Source organism: Wolffia australiana, chromosome 4 (genome assembly GCF_029677425.1).
Source record: "Wolffia australiana isolate 7733 chromosome 4, ASM2967742v1".
Lineage (NCBI taxonomy): Eukaryota > Viridiplantae > Streptophyta > Magnoliopsida > Alismatales > Araceae > Wolffia > Wolffia australiana.
In genome coordinates this window covers 7,798,461-7,823,366 of record NC_135838.1, presented here as the reverse complement: position 1 = coordinate 7,823,366, position 24,906 = coordinate 7,798,461, and positions in this window count along the sequence as shown.

Sequence of the window (24,906 nt, the reverse complement as noted above, 5' to 3'; positions counted from 1 at the left end):
CTCCGCCCGGGCGTCTGAGAAGCAACCATCGCATACGTAAGGTCGTTGTTACCAGCTGACTCGCCGAGTCGTGGACCGAGAGGGGCCGGTGAGGAGGGGCAGTCAAGAGGCAAAGAGTTGGACTCTTGGCTTTAGAGCAATATGCGGCACGTCCAACCGGCACCTACGTCAACGAGGTCGGTGTGGGTACGGAGATTGTGCCTCATGAGGGTGTGTTCACTCCATTATATTGGTGGGCCAGCATGGGGGTGAAGCGTTTCCCCTTTCTTGCAGCCGTTATGAGGGACCTATTGTCCGTATGTGCTATGAGCGCTCCTTCCGAGCGCATGTTCTCGGTTGGCAACGGTATTGTCACATACAAGCGATCACGTCTGTCACCAATAAGCATCGAAACCCTAGTCACTGTGAAGTTTTGGCTCCGTGCGGACAACAAATGGTGGTACAATGAGGTTGAGCTAGATTTGGATGGTGACGACGGACAAGACGGTGTGGTCACATGTGCTCGAGGTACGCATCACTTCAATGAACTACATTTTCCTATTTTTACGTAATCATTGTTACTTATTTCTTATCTTGTGCTACGCAGGTGATGATCAAGTAAGCACAAACCTCTGATAGAGCCGTGGGGAAATTTCTACTGGAAGTGCGTGTTTTTGACAGAGCCACTATCATATGTAGTTAGTGAATTTTGCTACAACTGTATAGTTAACAATGTATAAAACTTTATAATTTCATTTACAGAATTTTGAAACATTTTCCTAAAATTCTTTTCAATATCCCTAAATTACTATAAAGATTCAAATTACATATTAAATATAATAATTTATATAAAAATAAATAGACCTTTTCACTTCTTGTTAAAGCTTTATATCCGTCATTACTATATTCCTCTATCTATCCAATAAATAATCTTAATATCACTCAAAAAATAATCCCTATAATTAAATATCATTCCAAGTAGTACACTTACTCCTCTATCTTCATAATTACATATCATGCTAAACTGTAAATCTAACCCTTCTACTTATATCTTACATTCTCTCGTTATTATTAAACCACCATATTTATTACTCCTATTACTAACTATTTTTAGTGTCTATAGCGAATATAAATTATATCATGCACCTTTATTCTCCTATGCATTTGCCATGGTATGCATTTCATCCGCTCTTATATTCTAATTCTATTCATAGCTTACATTACTATAAAGATTCAGATTACAAATTAAATTTAATAAGTTTTATGAAATGTTATATATGAATATATTCTACGAATTATCCATTAATAATATATATACTCATCTCATAAATATCGTCACTCATCAACATAATCTTCTAGCTCCCTCTCTATCTGATTTCTTTTACTCTTCCAAAATGTCAAATCTCACTCTCCCACCGTCTCTGTATCTCTCTCTATGTGGGTGTCTCTTTCTATATGTGTTTCACCCTATTGCTCTTTCTCTCTCTCTCTCTCTCTTAATCTGAAGCTCTTAACCTATATCTATAATCTACATCAACCAAATAATCTTTATATAATTAGATGTTATCTTCCCTAATCCATCAACTTGTAATCCCGTTTTTCCTATGTCTTTCATTTTATCTTCTACTAAAAAAAATACCCCTCTTCACTATTTTATAATCTTAATATCCGTCAATACTATATTTCCCTATCCTATCCCATATATAATCATTTTATCACTAAAAAAAATAATCACTGTAATTCAACTTCAAGCTAATCTAAGTATACTTACTCCTGTACCTTAATTGTAAATCTAAAATAACACTTCCTCTAATATCACACTCTCCCCTTATTAATGAACTATCAGATTTATAATTCCTATAAATGACTATCTCTAGTATCTATAAAAAATATTAATTATATTATGCACTTTTATTGTCTCAGTTCCTCGACATATGTTTCTCAATTTTGACTGTTCGACATATGTCGCAATTTCTCCACATTGCTATACAATATCCATCATTACTCATTATTATATGCCTCAATTTTGACATATTAATTTCAACACTTAACAATTATACGTGAAAAAGACACTTCTATTCAAATCAAGAAGTAGCATCTCGGGCATGCACAATGTCATTTACTGATATCGCGGTTGAGACTAATATAAACTTCCAAAAATTTTAAGATGTTCCGATATGGGATCGAGTTGGAATTGGAAAAAAACATGATATCGATTTCCGATATCCGGATATTGGCAACCGATATCCAGCATCCGCTATCCGTCCCGTCCCTCCGTTATGCTAACCGGTACCGGTATCAGCCCACCCCTACAGAGACGGATATTGGTCGATATCCGATATCCGATATCTGGGACTGTCCCATTTTTTCCTGGATATCGGATATCGGTTGTCCGATACTGGATGACGAACGGATACCGGTTGGGCGAACACTACTATCAACCATCATCTTCATCCATTACCGTCATCATCCATTATCATTCACTCTCGTCCATTTCACGTCCCCTCCTACACCAAGCAATCTCGTCACCTAACCCTTTCAACTACATTATTCTCTCTCTAATCTTAATCATCATTCTATCTTATTCTCAATAACTCCATCACCGTCACTACCACCGCCGCTATCATGATTTCGTCTCATCTCTTCAACCTAATCCATCATAAACACTAATTTCAAAAACCGTAATTAGATTCCTAAATTTATCGTAACCACTGTCACTCCCCATTCACTAACTTGTACACCCTACGTTATTCTCCTAATCTCCTCGACTTCACCCAATCAAGAGAATTCCTTCCTTAACATTCGTTCCTTGTGGAGATGAATCTTGCTTATCACAAGCTAATTCAATTATTTACGAGTATAGGTTTATAAATTTTATTGATTAAAATCAAATTCTGAATGACATAATTTTACCCTAATGTGTGTTTATCAGCTTGTGAGTCATACTCAAATTGTAGTCATTTATCTACGAGATGTCCTTGGTGTCTTAGGTCAATGGATCACTTATACAAACGTGACATGAATCAACCTGATTGACGTTTAGGGATAATACCATTCAGGGATTCTTTCAATCAATTCAGTGAACTCTTTGTCCAAAGAACACCCACTATTTATCCTTAAGTGTCGCTACACTAACAGCCACAAGATCAACCATACTTATCATATAAGTAGGGTAAGATAGCGCTATTCTATCTGGATACTTTGATATCCCTCTGGACTATCCATTGAAAAGGAATATTTAGAATACCTATTTAAATACTAGTGATCACTATATTATGATCTCATCATAATTCACTAGTTTGTTGCACTTATTCATTGACTTCATTATAAACATCACACTTGATTAATAATGAACTAATACTTTATTCAATGAACTTAAATAAAACATGGTGGTGTGATTTGGCTTGATGCCCACATAATATCCATTGATATTCCACTTGGACTAAAGCCAATCACCCTTATTCAACAATCCAATTGTTTCATAGTGATGCTCAAACATTTCATGAGCTATTGGCTTTGTTAGTGGGTTTGCTATGTTGTCGGCTGATGCAACCCTTTTTATCACAATATCTCCTCGAACTATGATCTCCCTAATCAAGTGGATTTTCCTCAGAATGTGTTTGGACTTCTGATGAGATCGTGGCTGTTTTGCTAGCACTATTGCGCCATTGTTGTCACACAAGAATAAAATAGGCTCTAAGATGGAAGGAACAATGCCAAGTTCCTTGCTGAATTTATTCAACCAGACTATTATTTGGATGTGGATGGAAAGAGGGGGTGAAGATGAAGCAATCTGTAAAATTTCAGCCCAATCAGACCTCTAAATTACATACATTGTGATTTAAATCTCTCATTTTTTTCCTACAGGTCCATGTCACCCATGTGCATAAAAATATACAAAGTGTTAGTTAACAATTGATGCATTATGGCATCACAATTCATGATGCCATAATTGCACCTTTTTTTGCAATGATTAGTGTGCTAATCATTGCAAATGCTTTTGATTCATTGTCATTCAATTCAATCGAATGGTAACACGTGGTGGGCACATATTTAAGGCAGAAATATACTAATAAATAGTTATCCAATAAATCCTAAGTCAAAAAATAGATAAATTATTTATATCTGTACACTTATACAATTCATATCTCCATGAATATAAGGCCACAAAAATAAAAATAATATATTTCTGAATCAGAAAATTAAATTCTTTCAGAATTTGATGTGGGAAGGATCCTTAATACCTTTAAATCAGAAAATCAGAATATAACTCTAAAAATAGATTTAATCATTTAATTTTCATGACATGAATTAATAATTATGTTAATGCATCAAAATGTGAAAAATTCACAGAAATAAGTCAATAATTTGCTTGTTATCAGGGGCTCAAGATGCGATCATCATAATATAGGAAATACATTTTATCCATCATCTCCATCTGTTTCCTCAACTTCTCTCATTTTCCTCTACTTTCTCTCTATATAATATAGATATTTTCTCTCCAAAATCTTCATTCCATCTATAGTTTCTCTCTATAAACTTGCATTGTAGAATTCCTTGGTTTCCCCTCCAAAGATTATTTCTATGATGGTCCATTATTCCTTCACCATTGACAATGCATGGCCCAACCCATAATCGCATGCCTACTGCCTACATTTTGGGATCTTTCTAACTGCTAGGGACTCACATGAAAATGTAAAATTTTCTGAAATGTCCATAATAGGTCAAGGAAATCTACAAGCACCGTGATCCCATAGACCCAACTACCCATGACCGCACACCACCACCAATATTGTGGTGCTTGTTGTAGTGGACAACTGCCGGTGAGGTAATATTAGTTTATCTTAACTAAAATATTAAATAAATTTATTATGAATTCATTAGTATCACAAATGTGACTCATATGAAGTCGTAAACATATTATTCAAAAATTAAATAACATTTATCTTTGCTTGGTTATTACTAAAACCTTCTATCCCTCATAATTTTGCCATAGTGCATTCGTAGACTTGTTTAAAATAAATAATTGTGAATTATGTTAGTTTTTAATAAATATTTTCACATAAACATTTTGAAATCTATTCTACATCAAAAAATCCACCTAGGCTCATTGAATTAATTTTAAAGACATGTATGATTAAAAATAAAAAAGGTGTCTGTCAAAGATGAGTCACAACTCAATTCCAACAACTTTTTGAGTGAAAATATTTTTATAAATATAAATGAGATTGTAGGGGATATATATAATATTCATTTATAATAATTTTCATAAAAATGTTAACATTTAATTTTTCTAAAATGATTGAAAAATATTAATATTTATGGAAAATGATATAAGACCAAAAAAGAGTCAAGTATTTTATCATTTGTGCATTAAAACGTTTTTTTTATATTTTTGGTATGTGATGAAATATTGAAGACCATAAAACATATGATAAAATAGTTGGCATATGAGTGACTCAAATTTTGGATTATGGCTGAATCAATGTAAGATACTTAAATATATTTTTTAAAATGGTTATATCACCTAATTTAAGAATCATCTAGACATAAAATAAATAAAAGAATCTCAGAGAAACATAAAAAATATACTTGGGTTTCATTTTCGTGTGACATAATTTATATCTCATAATAAAAATATAAATTTGATGAAATTGTAGCCCAATTGTAAGAGGATGTCTTTATGTTCAATTTCATCATTCATTTTTTTGTTACACATATATGTTGTGATGGAGGATCATCCAGTCGACCACACCCCGATCCGTCGCCAGCCACGTCGTGAAGCCCGAGTGGACATGAAGAATCTACAACTTCACTACCAAGCTTGAGAACCGACATCATCTTATCGCTTTACGTCGTGTATCTATATGTTCTTTCGTTCTTTCGTTGTCCTTGGATTATAGGGAGGCCCCTCCTGCGTGAGTACCGGCCTCCCTCCTGCGTGTTTTATTTTAATTAGGTTTAAGTGTCATCTTTAGGGGGGAGGAAATCCATGTTGGGCTTTCTTCTCCCCCTAAAGATCTCTCTTAAAGGGAAAGGCCACTAAGCTTTCTCCCTTAAGAGGGGCCCAACTTAGCCTCCACTATGTCCACTTCCCCTCTTTAAAGAATAGAGAAGGGTGGACGTGGAGGCTAGAGGCCAGAAAAAGAAGTCCTTGTATTGAAGAATTCACATCTCATTGTTTTGAAGGTGGCAGTTATTTTCTTTGTGTTGTTCATCGTGCTTGTTTCTTGAAGAAGAAGAAGAAGCGTGTTGATTGAAGATTCGAAAAAAAGAAAAAACGACTTCCTACGGCGTTCCCTTGGAGTTATTCTGTCCAGAGTTATTCGGCATTCTCTCGGCGTCCTCTGTCATTCTTCCCGACAAGACAGAGTAGCTCGAGCTTCCAACCAGAATCGTCTGGTTCTGATAGTTGCATACATGACTCGAATGTGGAGAGAAGGATCTTGATGTTTGTATCTCCAATGTGGGGGTAATTTGTTGTGATTATTCTTCTTCCCGTAACTGGGTTTCGGTTGTCGATTCCTCTCCGAAAAGAATCCCGTTTTCAACACTTCTCTACGGTCGGTCATCGGAAGTAAGCTACAGTGTTTCCAGTAAACCTCCTCGGCAGATTTCCACAGATTCCGATCGTGATTCATGTCGCCGCCGTGCTCCTAAATCTTTGACGGAATCAACCGTCGTCCAGCGCCAAATCAGAAAGAAAATCCATGGGGAAATATTAGCTGTTCCGAGGACATCTGATCTACTATCGAACATCTCAATCGTTAAATGTGTGGCGAGTCTTTCTGGGAGGTGTTGAACACGGTGATCTTTGCTATTTTTCGGTGAATCCACGTATGATTAGCGGAGGGTCTTGCTGTGGTTGTTGAATCCCGTACCACCACAGTCCCAATTGAAGATTTCTGAGTTTTAAGACTCTGAGAATGTCACTAAATAGCATGCTTTTCACTGGCTCTCAATACAATCTGCCCCTTGGTCGTGATACGGAGCTACCGTTGATCGCCTTTTCTTGTGGCTATTCGCCGGGTTGTCTTGCTGGTGACCTTGGCGGTCGGCTGAATCGTGCAGTTAACAGGCACAACGCAATTTCATCTCACTTATACCAGCCCGAGGAAAATTAAGAAACAAAGGCGACACTGATCTTAGATCACCCTCAAACTCTGGCTTCTTTGTCTACGTGCACCTCGGTTGCTCCAGCCACAAGCAACCTGTCCACACTCTTCAGGTCGTTTTCTTTCCTCTCCCCTCCCCTTTATTTTACGGTGTTAGTTACTTTCTTCAGTGCCGATTTCATGATTGCTCCACTGCCAAGAGAGGATCTTACTTGAGTATAGGATTAGCTCCCCCTGCTCGTGATAGAGAGAGTTTCCTTTGTCGGTGTCGGATCCGGTCGTTGAATTTTGATAGTGTCGACACTCTTGGACGAGAAGTCGTTCCCCACCACATCGTCTGTTTGAACAGTTGCATTGATCATTGGGAGCCTGATTAAGACGAAACCCGTTCCGTGTCGTATAGTTGATCTGTGTCTCAGATCGTTCGGCGATCAACATATTACCCGTCATTAACTTTGCATTCTATGTTTAACATATTGACATAACACAAGGTATCAACTCCGATCGTCGTGTTACACCATGTTGCTCATTAATTATAGCTAAAATCTAAATATCATGAATTAATTTTCTTATTCCTTAAATCTTGTATTTCTATTGATTTATGGGACAACCCTGCTTGATCTCTTTTGGGTCAAGTGGACGAATTATCATATTTTTGTTCAGTTCTATGTGAAATGCAAGACTTTGGTAAGTTGGAGTTTAATTTCTGGATGCATATGAGAGAGGAGGAAGTCCAAACCATGATTTAAATGCACAGTAAACAAGAAGAAGAATTAGCAACCCAACTAAAGTCTATTTAGGAAATGGGTCAAATAGAGGCAAGAAATGTGGATCTTTACCAGAAATTTCAGATTTGAGTGGTTGTCCCCAAGTCTGGGTCACCAAGGACATGGAGCTAAATAGAAATCTCATCCCTCCAAGCCCCTGCAGTCAAATCCGAAGTCTAGGAGAACTACGACACCCCCATTTAACTTCTTTCCTCTCTTCAATGTACCCCATCCCTGGTTTTGTTCCCTTTTCTATTGGTGGAGTTAAAAAAACTCACCAAAGTAATTGTTGGATACATTATTGAGAGATAAGGAGTGAAGGTCAAAGTGTAATCAAGTTTGGAGAAGCATATCTAGAGAAGCACTTAAATTTATCAAGTGATTATTTTTTCACTCAAAATATTTCACTTCTTTTGTCAGGTTTTAGTATCGATGGAAAATTTTATATCATGATAATTCCAAAACATACATCGAAACTTCTGTCTTGCAGCAAATTTTTTAGTCAATACTGTCAACACTGCACACTGTCAACAACCACATTTCCCGCCATTATTAGTCACAGCATTGTGACAGCCACACAATTTTCCCTTAATTTTCCTATTTGAAAATAAATTTAATATCTGTTTCGTTATGTAAATTAAGTTTAATTAGTTTGTTTTTTTTCAATGAAATACAAAAGGTATAAAAAGATAGTTATACAAATCTAAAGAATATTTCAGTTCCTGATCTTTGTGATTCAACCCTTTCTTATTACATTAATAATTAAAGACTATTTATAAATTTGTTGCATAAAGAAGATCCTACAATTACACTATTTACTCAGTCTCCAGCTTATCATTACATGCATAAAATGATGATACATTTTATGTATGGATGTTTTCCTATTTGAAAATAAATTTAATATCTGTTTCATATGTAAATTAAGTTTAATTAGTTTGTTTTTTTCAATGAAATACAAAAGGTATAAAAGATAGTTATACAAATCTAAAGAATATTTCAGTTCCTGATCTTTGTGATTCAACCCTTTCTTATTACATTAATAATTAAAGACTATTTATAAATTTGTTGCATAAAGAAGATCCTACAATTACACTATTTACTCAGTCTCCAGCTTATCACTTACATGCATAAAATGATGATACATTTTATGTATGGATGTTTTCCTATTTGAAAATAAATTTAATATCTGTTTCGTTATGTAAATTAAGTTTAATTAGTTTGTTTTTTTTCAATGAAATACAAAAGGTATAAAAAGATAGTTATACAAATCTAAAGAATATTTCAGTTCCTGATCTTTGTGATTCAACCCTTTCTTATTACATTAATAATTAAAGACTATTTATAAATTTGTTGCATAAAGAAGATCCTACAATTACACTATTTACTCAGTCTCCAGCTTATCACTTACATGCATAAAATGATGATACATTTTATGTATGGATGTTTTCCTATTTGAAAATAAATTTAATATCTGTTTCGTTATGTAAATTAAGTTTAATTAGTTTGTTTTTTTTCAATGAAATACAAAAGGTATAAAAAGATAGTTATACAAATCTAAAGAATATTTCAGTTCCTGATCTTTGTGATTCAACCCTTTCTTATTACATTAATAATTAAAGACTATTTATAAATTTGTTGCATAAAGAAGATCCTACAATTACACTATTTACTCAGTCTCCAGCTTATCACTTACATGCATAAAATGATGATACATTTTATGTATGGATGTTTTCCTATTTGAAAATAAATTTAATATCTGTTTCATATGTAAATTAAGTTTAATTAGTTTGTTTTTTCAATGAAATACAAAAGGTATAAAAGATAGTTATAAAAATCTAAAGAATATTTCAGTTCCTGATCTTTGTGATTCAACCCTTTCTTATTACATTAATAATTAAAGACTATTTATAAATTTGTTGCATAAAGAAGATCCTACAATTACACTATTTACTCAGTCTCCAGCTTATCACTTACATGCATAAAATGATGATACATTTTATGTATGGATGTTTTCCTATTTGAAAATAAATTTAATATCTGTTTCATATGTAAATTAAGTTTAATTAGTTTGTTTTTTTCAATGAAATACAAAAGGTATAAAAGATAGTTATACAAATCTAAAGAATATTTCAGTTCCTGATCTTTGTGATTCAACCCTTTCTTATTACATTAATAATTAAAGACTATTTATAAATTTGTTGCATAAAGAAGATCCTACAATTACACTATTTACTCAGTCTCCAGCTTATCATTTACATGCATAAAATGATGATACATTTTATGTATGGATGTTTTCCTATTTGAAAATAAATTTAATATCTGTTTCGTTATGTAAATTAAGTTTAATTAGTTTGTTTTTTTCAATGAAATACAAAAGGTATAAAAGATAGTTATACAAATCTAAAGAATATTTCAGTTCCTGATCTTTGTGATTCAACCCTTTCTTATTACATTAATAATTAAAGACTATTTATAAATTTGTTGCATAAAGAAGATCCTACAATTACACTATTTACTCAGTCTCCAGCTTATCACTTACATGCATAAAATGATGATACATTTTATGTATGGATGTTTTCCTATTTGAAAATAAATTTAATATCTGTTTAGTTATGTAAATTAAGTTTAATTAGTTTGTTTTTTTCAATGAAATACAAAAGGTATAAAAAGATAGTTATACAAATCTAAAGAATATTTCAGTTCCTGATCTTTGTGATTCAACCCTTTCTTATTACATTAATAATTAAAGACTATTTATAAATTTGTTGCATAAAGAAGATCCTACAATTACACTATTTACTCAGTCTCCAGCTTATCACTTACATGCATAAAATGATGATACATTTTATGTATGGATGTTTTCCTATTTGAAAATAAATTTAATATCTGTTTCATATGTAAATTAAGTTTAATTAGTTTGTTTTTTTCAATGAAATACAAAAGGTATAAAAGATAGTTATACAAATCTAAAGAATATTTCAGTTCCTGATCTTTGTGATTCAACCCTTTCTTATTACATTAATAATTAAAGACTATTTATAAATTTGTTGCATAAAGAAGATCCTACAATTACACTATTTACTCAGTCTCCAGCTTATCACTTACATGCATAAAATGATGATACATTTTATGTATGGATGTTTTCCTATTTGAAAATAAATTTAATATCTGTTTAGTTATGTAAATTAAGTTTAATTAGTTTGTTTTTTTCAATGAAATACAAAAGGTATAAAAAGATAGTTATACAAATCTAAAGAATATTTCAGTTCCTGATCTTTGTGATTCAACCCTTTCTTATTACATTAATAATTAAAGACTATTTATAAATTTGTTGCATAAAGAAGATCCTACAATTACACTATTTACTCAGTCTCCAGCTTATCATTTACATGCATAAAATGATGATACATTTTATGTATGGATGTTTTCCTATTTGAAAATAAATTTAATATCTGTTTCTATGTAAATTAAGTTTAATTAGTTTGTTTTTTCAATGAAATACAAAAGGTATAAAAAGATAGTTATACAAATCTAAAGAATATTTCAGTTCCTGATCTTTGTGCTTCAACCCTTTCTTATTAGATTAATAATTAAAGACTATTTATAAATTTGTTGCATAAAGAAGATCCTACAATTACACTATTTACTCAGTCTCCAGCTTATCATTTACATGCATAAAATGATGATACATTTTATGTATGGATGTTTTCCTATTTGAAAATAAATTTAATATCTGTTTCGTTATGTAAATTAAGTTTAATTAGTTTGTTTTTTTTCAATGAAATACAAAAGGTATAAAAAGATAGTTATACAAATCTAAAGAATATTTCAGTTCCTGATCTTTGTGATTCAACACTTTCTTATTAGATTAATAATTAAAGACTATTTATAAATTTGTTGCATAAAGAAGATCCTACAATTACACTATTTACTCAGTCTCCAGCTTATCACTTACATGCATAAAATGATGATACATTTTATGTATGGATGTTTTCCTATTTGAAAATAAATTTAATATCTGTTTCGTTATGTAAATTAAGTTTAATTAGTTTGTTTTTTTTCAATGAAATACAAAAGGTATAAAAAGATAGTTATACAAATCTAAAGAATATTTCAGTTCCTGATCTTTGTGATTCAACCCTTTCTTATTACATTAATAATTAAAGACTATTTATAAATTTGTTGCATAAAGAAGATCCTACAATTACACTATTTACTCAGTCTCCAGCTTATCACTTACATGCATAAAATGATGATACATTTTATGTATGGATGTTTTCCTATTTGAAAATAAATTTAATATCTGTTTCGTTATGTAAATTAAGTTTAATTAGTTTGTTTTTTTTCAATGAAATACAAAAGGTATAAAAAGATAGTTATACAAATCTAAAGAATATTTCAGTTCCTGATCTTTGTGATTCAACACTTTCTTATTACATTAATAATTAAAGACTATTTATAAATTTGTTGCATAAAGAAGATCCTACAATTACACTATTTACTCAGTCTCCAGCTTATCACTTACATGCATAAAATGATGATACATTTTATGTATGGATGTTTTCCTATTTGAAAATAAATTTAATATCTGTTTCATATGTAAATTAAGTTTAATTAGTTTGTTTTTTTTCAATGAAATACAAAAGGTATAAAAAGATAGTTATACAAATCTAAAGAATATTTCAGTTCCTGATCTTTGTGATTCAACACTTTCTTATTACATTAATAATTAAAGACTATTTATAAATTTGTTGCATAAAGAAGATCCTACAATTACACTATTTACTCAGTCTCCAGCTTATCACTTACATGCATAAAATGATGATACATTTTATGTATGGATGTTTTCCTATTTGAAAATAAATTTAATATCTGTTTCGTTATGTAAATTAAGTTTAATTAGTTTGTTTTTTTTCAATGAAATACAAAAGGTATAAAAGATAGTTATACAAATCTAAAGAATATTTCAGTTCCTGATCTTTGTGATTCAACCCTTTCTTATTACATTAATAATTAAAGACTATTTATAAATTTGTTGCATAAAGAAGATCCTACAATTACACTATTTACTCAGTCTCCAGCTTATCACTTACATGCATAAAATGATGATACATTTTCTGTATGGATGTTTTCCTATTTGAATATAAATTTAATATCTGTTTCAGTTATGTAAATTAAGTTTAATTAGTTTGTTTTTTTTCAATGAAATACAAAAGGTATAAAAAGATAGTTATACAAATCTAAAGAATATTTCAGTTCCTGATCTTTGTGATTCAACACTTTCTTATTAGATTAATAATTAAAGACTATTTATAAATTTGTTGCATAAAGAAGATCCTACAATTACACTATTTACTCAGTCTCCAGCTTATCACTTACATGCATAAAATGATGATACATTTTATGTATGGATGTTTTCCTATTTGAAAATAAATTTAATATCTGTTTCGTTATGTAAATTAAGTTTAATTAGTTTGTTTTTTTTCAATGAAATACAAAAGGTATAAAAGATAGTTATACAAATCTAAAGAATATTTCAGTTCATGATCTTTGTGATTCAACACTTTCTTATTACATTAATAATTAAAGACTATTTATAAATTTGTTGCATAAAGAAGATCCTACAATTACACTATTTACTCAGTCTCCAGCTTATCACTTACATGCATAAAATGATGATACATTTTATGTATGGATGTTTTCCTATTTGAAAATAAATTTAATATCTGTTTCGTTATGTAAATTAAGTTTAATTAGTTTGTTTTTTTTCAATGAAATACAAAAGGTATAAAAGATAGTTATACAAATCTAAAGAATATTTCAGTTCCTGATCTTTGTGATTCAACCCTTTCTTATTACATTAATAATTAAAGACTATTTATAAATTTGTTGCATAAAGAAGATCCTACAATTACACTATTTACTCAGTCTCCAGCTTATCACTTACATGCATAAAATGATGATACATTTTATGTATGGATGTTTTCCTATTTGAAAATAAATTTAATATCTGTTTAGTATGTAAATTAAGTTTAATTAGTTTGTTTTTTCAATGAAATACAAAAGGTATAAAAAGATAGTTATACAAATCTAAAGAATATTTCAGTTCCTGATCTTTGTGATTCAACACTTTCTTATTAGATTAATAATTAAAGACTATTTATAAATTTGTTGCATAAAGAAGATCCTACAATTACACTATTTACTCAGTCTCCAGCTTATCACTTACATGCATAAAATGATTATACATTGCGTGGAGGGATGTTTTCCTATATGAAACTGAAGTCACTATCTGTTTAGATATGTAAATTAAGTTTAATTAGTTTGTTTTTTTTCAATGAAATACAAAAGTTATAAAAAGATAGTTATACAAATCTAAAGAATATTTCAGTTCCTGATCTTTGTGATTCAACACTTTCTTATTAGATTAATAATTAAAGACTATTTATAAATTTGTTGCATAAAGAAGATCCTACAATTACACTATTTACTCAGTCTCCAGCTTATCACTTACATGCATAAAATGATGATACATTTTATGTATGGATGTTTTCCTATTTGAAAATAAATTTAATATCTGTTTCATTATGTAAATTAAGTTTAATTAGTTTGTTTTTTTCAATGAAATACAAAGGTATAAAAAGATAGTTATACAAATCTAAAGAATATTTCAGTTCCTGATCTTTGTGATTCAACACTTTCTTATTACATTAATAATTAAAGACTATTTATAAATTTGTTGCATAAAGAAGATCCTACAATTACACTATTTACTCAGTCTCCAGCTTATCACTTACATGCATAAAATGATGATACATTTTATGTATGGATGTTTTCCTATTTGAAAATAAATTTAATATCTGTTTCGTTATGTAAATTAAGTTTAATTAGTTTGTTTTTTCAATGAAATACAAAAGGTATAAAAGATAGTTATACAAATCTAAAGAATATTTCAGTTCCTGATCTTTGTGATTCAACCCTTTCTTATTACATTAATAATTAAAGACTATTTATAAATTTGTTGCATAAAGAAGATCCTACAATTACACTATTTACTCAGTCTCCAGCTTATCACTTACATGCATAAAATGATGATACATTTTATGTATGGATGTTTTCCTATTTGAAAATAAATTTAATATCTGTTTTATGTAAATTAAGTTTAATTAGTTTGTTTTTTCAATGAAATACAAAAGGTATAAAAAGATAGTTATACAAATCTAAAGAATATTTCAGTTCCTGATCTTTGTGATTCAACCCTTTCTTATTACATTAATAATTAAAGACTATTTATAAATTTGTTGCATAAAGAAGATCCTACAATTACACTATTTACTCAGTCTCCAGCTTATCACTTACATGCATAAAATGATGATACATTTTATGTATGGATGTTTTCCTATTTGAAAATAAATTTAATATCTGTTCGTTAAAAGACTATTTATAAATTTGTTGCATAAAGAAGATCCTACAATTACACTATTTACTCAGTCTCTATGTAAATTAAGTTTAATTAGTTTGTTTTTTTCAATGAAATACAAAAGGTATAAAAAGATAGTTATACAAATCTAAAGAATATTTCAGTTCCTGATCTTTGTGATTCAACCCTTTCTTATTACATTAATAATTAAAGACTATTTATAAATTTGTTGCATAAAGAAGATCCTACAATTACACTATTTACTCAGTCTCCAGCTTATCACTTACATGCATAAAATGATGATACATTTTATGTATGGATGTTATCATACCCCCTACCAGTGACATTTCAGGAGAAGGTATAAGGTCTTCATGTGTCTATAGAAATGTTGGGAACTTTACCATTTGTGTGTGATGATAGTAATATCATATTGATAACACACAATATTGATAAGTTAATATGAAAATATTTAAATGTTTGGTGATATTAATTTGGTTATATATGCCTGTTATCAAGCGTAAAATGAATAAATCTATTTTTGGAATTATATTTTAAAAATGAGTTTTTCAGTATTTTTAGGGATTTTTCTGACCACTAATTCTGAAATAAAATATTATTTGAGTCATAATGTGATTCTTCCTGGATTTTTCAACATTATTTTCTGGGTTATATTTAATTTAATTTAAATTTGAAGACATGTGCCATGTGTCACCGTTTGATTGGTCGAACAATGACCAATATTAATTATTGTTAATGATTGGGAACATCCAATCATCAAACAGATAACTGTTATGGCATTGTGATTAGAAATACCATAATGGCATTTAATGCGAGTGATTCTCTTTCATGCTTTTTTAATTGTAAAGGCGATATGGCCCAATAAAGAAAAAGAACATTTTTTTGCAATAAATGCAATGTAGAGACTAAGGTGAATGGAATCAAATATATATATAGTTATCATTTTACTGATCAACAAAAGCAGTGTGTATGGTGTGTCACGCCACACGTGGCACACCCATATCCTATTTTAATTGGCATTTTATAAACCAAGTGTTGATGCGGTATGCTCTGATGCGTCGCCATGTCACACACACATTGACTTTATTATATGAATATTATAATTATAATATTAAACCATTATACTTTTGTTTTATCTTTTCCTAGACGTGACATATGGCATGACATGAGCAGTCAATCAAGGATGACGTGGGGCAATGATTGAATTGAATACTATAATAGTGATGATAAGGATAAGGTGAGAGAAATCTTTGGATTAAATTGATGGCTAGGAATTGTCCAACTTTAGGGCTAGATATCTGATGATCCATAATTTTGATTGAGCTGAAATTTTGGGGGTAGCATATTATTTCTGTTCTCTATCCATCCGTATGGTTGGATCTATAAATTGAGTTGCATTTTGATGTAACACAATGAGCGCCGGGATCGGACGGCTCGTGTTACAACATAGATTAACGATCAATGAATGAAATGATTACAAAGTATGCAACCTTTTGAGCAAAATCAACGAGAACTGTCATTACAATCTGCTGATTAGTTTGTCAATCAACTTAAGTATCAAGAGTGGACCGGCTCAGCCAGACTCCCAATGACCCGATAGGATCAACTTGATGTCTACGTAGTGAGGGACACGACGTGTCCAGAGGCGTCCATGACCTTCATTGATAGGTGACCTAACAGTTATCACAAGAAAATTCCTATCCCTCGACAAGTAGGTGGCTAGTCCTATATCTCAATGTTAATACTGGACAGAGGAGCATGTAGCGGAAGACATCACTGAAAGAAGTAATAATACCACAATTTTAAAAGGGGGAATGACGGTACCTGATGGGTCGAAACCCGGAAGTCCGTGGTAAGGAGTTGTCTAACATGTGATATCCAACATCGTTGGTGGAGGATCAGATGTGGGCAACGGAGCACGTGGAGCGTGCGCGGGTCGACGCTTGGACAGCGACTACAATGGCCGCGGCCAACAAAAGACAGTGGTGATTCTGTGCGCAGGCACACACAGGGGGCTTGCAGGGGCGCGCGAGGCACGGGGGCGCGCGGGGCACCAGGGCACGCGGGGGGGAAGGGGGGTGGGGTGCGGCAAGCGCGGGGCAAGGGCGCAGGAGGCCCGCGGGTGCATGGCATGTGTGGGAGTGGCAACCAAGCGGGGTACGCCAGTGTGGGTGCGCACGGGCGCACAGGCGCGACATGGAAGCGCGCGGACGCGGAGGGCTGGGCGATGGCGGTGGCGTTTGCGGCGGTAGCAAGGACCACTGCCAAGGCGACGATGGTGGTCTTAAGAACAGTCGAAGAGGAGGGTTATTGGCTCTTCTTGAGTCAGATCCCAATCAAGAAACTGAACTTCTTGATGCATACCTTCAAGAATAGCTACGGGACGCGGCGGTGATGGTTCCTCCACGGAATTCTCGACGTGGGAAGGATGTTGTGGCAGGCAATCCCCATAATCTATGCCAGGCTAGAAAATGATAAAAGATAACTTCCAAATGGGAGGAGGCGGGAGCCCAATCGAAGATGAACTTTCACTTTTTTTCAATTAAACTCCAATTGGCTCCTTGGGCATGCCTCCCTTTATATAGTGGAGGGAGGATGCGCAAGTGGGGCCGAAATAGGGGAAAACTGTCTCGTGACGTGGTTTCCCCCTAAAATGTACATCAAATCGATATGAAACAACGAAAGAGCCCAAACACGGCCGCCCAATCCGAATCGTGCAGAAAATATAAATACAAGAAAACAAATGCATAACTCACAATCATTGACGATGTCCAGTACCTGAGCAAGGGTTGCTGACATTGGCTCGAGCTGCGCGACGAGGTCTGCTGGCGTTCCGTGGCTTGGTCAGTGTGATGGTCCCCCATCACATATATTTGTAAAAAATATATGTAAGCTCACTACCTCCTTTACAGGTAGATTGAAAGAAAGTGAAGTTTGAAGGTGCATTAAGAGTATTCTTGGTGTTTTGAGTGCTTGGAGAAGGTCAACATTGAAGTAGGTGACAATCGAAATTAACATGTTAGTTTTCATTGGAATTTCATGCACTTTATGAGTTTATTCTCCTTGAAATTATGCAGAATAAATGTTGTGAAAGCTTAAAATGATTTCTTTCACTGTTATGATGAATTTTCAATTTTTATTTATTTTATGGTATTTTAACATAATATTATGAGATTAATTTCACAAATCAAATAATTTCAAAAGTCAGAAAATATTTATTCATATTTATTTAAATATTTAAAGGTTTTTATAATATTTTTAGTACGATGTTATGAATTGTTTAGTACTTTTATGGAATATTCTAAAGTTAAACTCATAAAGAAAATAATTGTATAATTTCAGAAGATATAAATTTGTATTTATTCAAATATTTTTAATGAATTAACTGATTTTTCCTCTCATAAAGGATTTTCCCATGCTAGAAATTGGCCATAAAATTCAGAGGAGAGAGAAAATTGGATGATTCATATCACTCCAAACTGAAATGATTATATCTAATGATCTAGAAGGAGCTTTAAGCTGAAATTGTGAGGGTAGTTCCACATTTCCATCCTCTATCCATCCACCATCTTTGCTATAAATAGAACCCCCCATCGTTGTAAAAAAATACCCTTGGAGTGTGTTCCTAATTATGATGAGTAGAGTGATTTGCTCATTCAAAATCTCATTTGGGCCGTTCTTGTACTCCAAGAGCGAAGGATTGAAGGAGTTATTTTCAGATCAAGACACGAATAAAAAACACCACTTGGCCCATTGGACATGTAACATCGAGATTAGTGTAATCATCATCTTTTTCCAACTCACGCACACTGCCTTCAACTTTGTCACTTGTCGGTGCGTATCCGCCCCAATCTCCATCCCACCAAGGGTGGTAAAATTGTCATTACATGTACCCCCTCCATCATTCATCATAAACAACACGTTATTGCTTTCATCCACTCAATTGACATCCATCTCTTTCTACTGTCACCCCATGCTCCCAAACTGTCAGCGCTCAAAATTAGCATTAATAAGTATTTTTACCATACAGGCATATTAATATTCTCAAAATTATTCTATAAAATCTGAATAAATTAGGTTAAATTGGAACAATAGTTTCTGACCCTCCTATGATTATTTTAAATTGTGTTTCACTAGTTTGATGCTGTTAAATTATATTTTTTCCTAAAATCAGTATAAAATACTAAAAAAGAGAAATCAAATATGAAATTCACTTATTCAATACTTTCTCTCTTTGGATTGTACTTGTACTCGATCTATGCTTGTGAGGAAATTATAAATATTGTTGTATAAATCAGAAGCCTTAAATGACATATTTAGCCCTAATTTTTTATTCATCAATATAGAAGATCATTTGCATCAGGAAGATTCCTTGATTCCTGTGTAACATAGGGATCTAAGGTTAGTATCTTGCTTTACATTGATCATTCTCAACACATTCACTCAGATAGGTAATATTCATCATCACTATCCACCATAATCCATCACCCATCACCATCTTTTGTCATCGACCATCAACATGTCACATATCATCTACTCTGTCACGGTCTCATCGTGTGCTCCCCGTTATATTAGGGTAAGGAAACCTAAACCACTATCTTCATCTCATTCATCATTCAAATCCTACTTCCACCCCCTTCATCACCACATCTCATCTCGCCATAGCTATCACATCTTGCCTTCAATCCCTCCTTTCTTCTATCAAAGCCTAATTTATTAAAATCTAAATCTGATATATCCTATTATCGTTTCCCCTAAGTTCTCTTCTCATCTTATCATCACCTCTTCACATCTTCCTTCGTCCTACTCTCTCGTTTTTAGTCTCTTTGTTCACAATCCATTATCTACCACTCTTTTAATACTCATCTTATTCTTATTAAATAGGTGATATACCTATATGTATTCCTTCTCGCCCTCTCAAATTTACCCCATGGAGAAAGCTGTTTCCATAAGATATGTTCCTTGTGGAGACAATCCATCCGTATCACTAACTAAAATTATTCATGAGTTAATGTTTAAATTTTTTAGTGATTAAACTCAAATCACAATGACGTAATTTTACCCTAATTTTGAGTTTATCAATTACCTAAAGTGATTCAGGGCCTCTACAAAGGACATATTATTGCGTTCATAAAATATTAATTATGATCTAAGCAACAAGGTTTATTATATTTTCCTTATTGTCACAGAATGAGGTTTAAACCCCAGAAAGCATGTAATAAATTAGTAAAATTTCAATGAAAATATTATTATATTCTTAAAAGTGTTTAAAATTTTTTTAGTTCTAAAAAATGTTATTCTAATTAAAATAAATAGAATGAAGGCAAATGGAGAATTTAGATCAAGATAAATATTTGTTTCCTATAGTTCCAACTACCTCCAAGACCAATGAAAACACCACATCATACAAGAAGTCATATAATCCTAACAAGTGGATGAGAAACATGTAATAAAGGGGTCAAAGATAATAAATCTCTAGGATAAAGTGAAAGAAATAGATGAAATGAAGATCACAAAGTACATATACATGCACCTTTCTTGGAATATCATAAAATGTTATCATGTAACTTGATAAACAAGAAACTATGCTTAACTATGTTTTTTAAGTTTTGTGATTTACAAAAAAAATTCATAATTTTCCTTATGAACACATAGTAAGGCTTCATTTGAAATGTCCAGTTGTTTTAGTCATGGAAGATGGTGAAAAATCTAGGCTATCCTCAAGGATTATACCATACGAAAAAGGAATGAGAAATAAACCTGAAAAAGACAATATTATACTATCCTCATCGTCCCATTCCTAATGGGCTGAGAGGGGCTTTGTCTTCACAAGTCTTGATCAAAACACCTCTCCTTTTAATTATTCACTCTCAAAATGCAAGAACATTCACAAAAAAACATTTCGAATGAGTAATTCACTATACCAATTGTAATTAAGAAAATACTTATGCATAGAGGAGATAAAGACATAACTACCCTTAAATTTTGAGCCCAAAACTCATCATAGATAGTTGGATATGATGTTTGAAGTTGGAGAAATTTGAGCTGTTGATTTATTCTCTCTCCTTTTTGATCATCATATCAAATCGTGAGTGTGGTGAATAGTAATTGTATTTCCTATACTTTCTGCATCAAAATCTGTTTAAATATTGTCCGCATAAAAAAATTAGGTGCATTCATTTTGAAAACAACGCTCTTTTTTCTATTGGATATACACTGTATTATCTAAGAATTAATAATAAATATATTTAAAATATGTCATACTCCTTGGGCAGGATGTATGATTGGCCAATCCAAATCATTCACCAGAGTAAATGTTTGGCCAATTCCAAACATTGAACACAACCCAAATGAATCAGATTGCGACATATGGCAGAGTGGAATAATTCGAATGTTTTTTTTTAGAATTTAGACACATACTGGAAGGAGCCTCGTAAGGTACATCAAATATAGCGTTGACCTTGGTCCATGCTATGGAAGAGCAGCGGGAGAACCAGAGCTAATCGGCTATTGTGCTACTGACCATCAAAGAGACCTTAATGACAGAAAGAGAACAACTGGTATGATATTCATTTTGGTCCAAATCTTATAATTTGGCCCTTGTATAAGCAAAAACTTGTGGTTCTTTGTTCGTTCAAGGTTGAGTATATATCCATGTCAGGGAACTTGGTTGGCCAGAGTGATTTTAGAGAGGATGGGAGAAAGTACAAAGCCTACATGAGTTATAATGGGCTGAAATTCTGTGACTACCCTTGAGAATAATCCTATCTATCACAGTTTCCCAAACACATCTGCAAGACTTTTATTTTCATTAGGGCATGTCTTGAAGGTCCACCAGTTTTGTGTCAGCTTAGAAGATCAGCTGATTAACATACTTACAAAGACTCTAGGAAGGCTGAAGTTCTTCAAGCTGCATATCAAGCTCTGAGTTAGAACTATTAATGGATAATGTCAAGATCATGGGGGAGGTTATCTAGGTGATTTGAAAGTACTGTCATCTCATATTGCTTTTCCTTGTTATATCTCCATCGTTAAAGTGTTAGCTCTTGGTATAAGTCACACATCTCTGTGATCTGGTTTTTAGACACTTTCCTCAATGTTTTCTTCATCATTTTTATTCTCCCCCTCATTCACCGACTTCGTTCCTCTGCATTACCATGGAGAGGCCACTTGGATTCCATGGCAATGCTTGCTGTAATCTATGAAGTGAGTCAAGATATATGAATGAGTTGCCTTCATAGTTCACTTCAGCAATTGCCAGCATAGAGAAACTATCCATTTATAATAGAATCAAAGATATCCTAAATATTTATCCAAATAGAAAAACCTAAAATGAGAGAAAATTTACAATTTATTATGTAGTTTAATTTTGATACAGAGTAAAATGCAAGGATTAGTTTAATTTTAATCACAATGAATGAGACACGACAACAATCTGCTCCTGTCTTCTCTTTGATCGATGGGAAATGAAGACCATTAAATATTCCTCATTGTGGTCCATGGCACCATACAGAGATATTTGTATGTAGTACTTGATGGCCCACATTCTCCCTCTCCCTTTGTGTCTCCCACCCTATCTTTATCTCTCCCTCCCTCATTCTTTCTTGCTAGAACGAGAGGAGTATAGTGCAAATTATGAAAGATGATAGGCATGAGGAAACAAACATAAAAATACATCTATTAATCTCAAAACATTGAAATAGGAATGAGTCTTAATAGATGTATATTTTAGGAAATCTATTAATCTTAAAACATTGGAAATGAGTCTTCTAAGAAATGTTTATGAAATGTTGTTTAAGGCTTCTGGTTTATGAAATAAGATTTATGAAACAGCACATGATGAGCAAGGGTTGTATTTATCTTTAATTTATATTTTTTGGATTGTATATTTATTTTAGGAATTAAATCTAATTTAATTAAATATAAATATTTAATTCAAAATAATTCTACGAAGTTCAAAAAATATTAATCATATTTAATCTAGTTGATTCAAATTTTATAGAAGATTTTTGAGAACTTAGTCCAATTTGTTAGTATAAAATTATTAATAAATATAATTTAAAGACCTTAGCCAGCGCATCGGGCGTGTTGGGGAATGGTTAACGGCAATGGACATGAGTGGAGTTGAGTGGAGGAAAGAGAACTGCCGCTGATTGAGGCAAAGATGAAGGCCAACCCAAAGGTGCCTTTTCATAAGGATGCGGGGTGTATATGTATAGATCCAAGATGATGGATGGATGAAGGGGAGAGAGACTAATCTAATATAAAAAATTCAGCCTGAAACTCATTCTAGATCAACAAATGTTGCCTTTTGAATTTGGATCAATGTCGACCCTTTGTTTTCTCTCTCCTCATCGTGTATCACCAGCATGGCCGAAAATCCTTGGATTTTCCAAAGATTATGTGTTGTAATCTGCATTTTAAAATTCCTTCTGCTGACAAGTGCCTCATTTTTTCAAAAAAGCGTTTATTATTGGCATGATTATTCTTATTTTAGCTGATGGGCCCAGTCAAAAACTGCCATGTGTACCTGAAAAAAGGAGAAAAGTAATGGCACATCAAATGCGCCTTTTTCACCACTAATTTTTTTTTCTGCTATATGTCAGTGCATTTACTGTAAAAAAGGCCTCCTTTTTTCTATTAGCTGGGATTTATTGATTGGATAAAATTGGAACCATTGATTAACCGACACAATCATATGATGAAATATGAAAAAAAGAGATTGTGAAACCTGGATAGCAGAACAAATCAAATAACTAATATGTGTCAATGCATTTACTGTAAAAAATACCTCCTTTTTTCTATTAGCAAGATTTTTTGATTAGGTGAAATAGGAATCAGCGATTAACTGATTGCTATATGTTGCCATCTGAATAAATCAGATCATGAAACTTGGCAGGACAGAATAAACCATACACGTAATATTTCAAATACTGAAAAAATATAAATTATTCAGAATAAAATATTTTCCTTAGGATTTTAATGCCAGAAATTTCTGCAAACATACCAGAATAAAGGATTGACAGCATTTAAATAATTCCACATATCAGAAATAAGATTAATATTCTAAAAATATAATAAAGGCTTGAAAGTATTTAAATAACTCCACAGATATATTTATTCTGACTAATCAAATTATTTCCTTTATGAAACTAATCTCAGAAAATTCTATTAAAGTACCTTAAAATAAAAAAATACAGAACTTCATTATAAGAATGAAATAATTATTTTAATCTTTAACAACATGGATTTATATTTATTTTAATGAAAATAAGCACATAAAATACATAAAATTACTAGTAAAAATAGAAGAATCTCTAGAAGAGGAACATCGTGGAGGAGGATCGACCGCTAAGCTGGACTGGCTGAGAATTCAAGTTTAATTTATTTTAAGTTAGAGCATATTCAAAAGTAAAATGATTTCCCCTTTATCCCAAACTTAAAGGACATTGTATAACTATTCCATCGGGGGTTTCTTGGGAACCTCATGAATGAAAAAACCCTCATATTCCTTTCTTGAACGGGAATGAACTTCTTGCTTCATGGTGTGGATCTAGCCCCTTCAATCTTCTGTGGATATTCATTTCAGAAGAGATCAAACATCTTT